Source organism: Nannospalax galili, unplaced genomic scaffold (assembly GCF_000622305.1).
Source record: "Nannospalax galili isolate Female #2095 unplaced genomic scaffold, S.galili_v1.0 C49475919, whole genome shotgun sequence".
Taxonomy (NCBI): Eukaryota; Metazoa; Chordata; class Mammalia; order Rodentia; family Spalacidae; genus Nannospalax; species Nannospalax galili.
The window spans coordinates 1-1,608 of record NW_008480034.1 but is presented as its reverse complement, the minus strand read 5'-3'; the positions used below and the strand labels follow the sequence as shown (position 1 = coordinate 1,608).

Here is a 1,608-nt window from a genome sequence, read left to right as displayed (position 1 = left end):
CCAAATCTAACCCATTTCGCATGTATAAGTCCTGGTCATCCTACAGTTGATGGGCAACTCATACCAGACAGGGGAAGGAAGCTTGTTAGGGAAGAAGGGGTCACTTTTCATATTTTAAAACTGTAATGTTTAAATTCAAACATATTTTCAGTGCCTGAGATACATTTTAATCTTGTCTTTAAAGACCCCCCGAAACAAAGCAAAATTACACTATATTTTTATGCTTTCTTGTTTTGTTATTGTCAGTTTCCCCCAAGTCTCCCATTTTACTCTGGCTTATCATCAGACTATCTGCGCTCATGGATTTGAGCCTTTGTAGAGGGAAGACTAGAGCCTGGCTTCAGATGAACCGTGTCAGTGCACCCAGTGCTCACAATACCCCAACCACGACTGTGCAGTAATTCATCTCTGTCATGCAGAAGATTGGGCACAATCTTGTACAGTTCTGCAACCAGCTTAAACATGGAGTCAGTAGGCAGGTTAAGAGAAAACTTTCAGACAGGAATATCACAGATCAGTCTTCCTTCATACTGCATGACCATATTCTGGGACAACCCATTCTGAGTGTATCCCAGATGGAGTCTTACAACTTCTCATCTGATACATCTTTGCCAACTTCCTTCTGTGGTTATGTTAGCCAGACAAGTACTTTCTAATTTCCCAGTCCATGTAGAAGCCTTGGCAGTCCATTCATGGCTGTTGCATAGGACAGGTAAAGGTCTGAAAGGGTACTGCCCACCAGGTGGCTGGTATGGACACTTACATCATCACCCTCATGGTCAATGAGGATGGTGAGGTACAAATGCATGAGCATCAGTATAGCCTAAAACATGTGAACGTCATTGTGGAACCAGTCCACCTTAGAGTCAAAGGCTCCAACGTTGCTGCCCTCCTGATAAAGATCCCCATAGATCGTTGCTGCAACACAAGGTAGTTTCACAATCAGGTCCATACAGTTTCATAAATCAACTCGCAGTACTTAGTGTGGTTGATTCTCTCTGCATATGCCTGGGCAAAGTTACTTTCACTATTGAGAGCTTGTAGGGGCTGCACTGAGCTGAGACATGGGAATTAGACTGGTAGGAAAGTTGTTCAGCATGGTGACCACAGAAGGTAGAGCTGCCTTTTTGCTCATTCTTGTGAGAGCCAAGATACCTGTTCCCCTGTTGGGTTCTGCCCAGTTACCAGAAGCCCAAATAGACTCTCAGGCAAAGGTTTTTCCCCACCCCTAACTTTGGGCATCAGTTTCTGGCATTCAGGGATAGTATGGCCTCAGAAACAGATGTCCTCATCATAATCAAAAGCTAATGTTTCCTATACAAGTCCTTCCATGCCTCTCATGCCCCCTCACATCATGTCCACTGTGATTTGGCTCACCATTGTCTTGCCATGTTGCCACTTGGTGTTTTAAATAAGAATGTCCCCCACTGGCTCCAGGCATTTGAACACTTGGTTCTCAGTTTGTGGTACTGTTTGGGGAGAGTCATGGGACCTTTAGGAGATGGCCATGCTGGAGGAAGCACATGATATGGCTTTGAGAGTGTATCGCTTGCCCACTTCCAGTCTGGCTCTCTCTGCTTCCTGTGCCTGCTTGAAGATGTGAGCACT

The 1,608-nt window shown here is 45.0% G+C and overlaps 1 pseudogene; it reads right to left on the bottom strand.

The window, feature by feature from the left end:
* Positions 1-270: 270 nt before the first annotated feature.
* On the bottom strand, positions 271-1,398 carry LOC103728515 (annotated as a pseudogene).
* Positions 1,399-1,608: the final 210 nt, after the last annotated feature.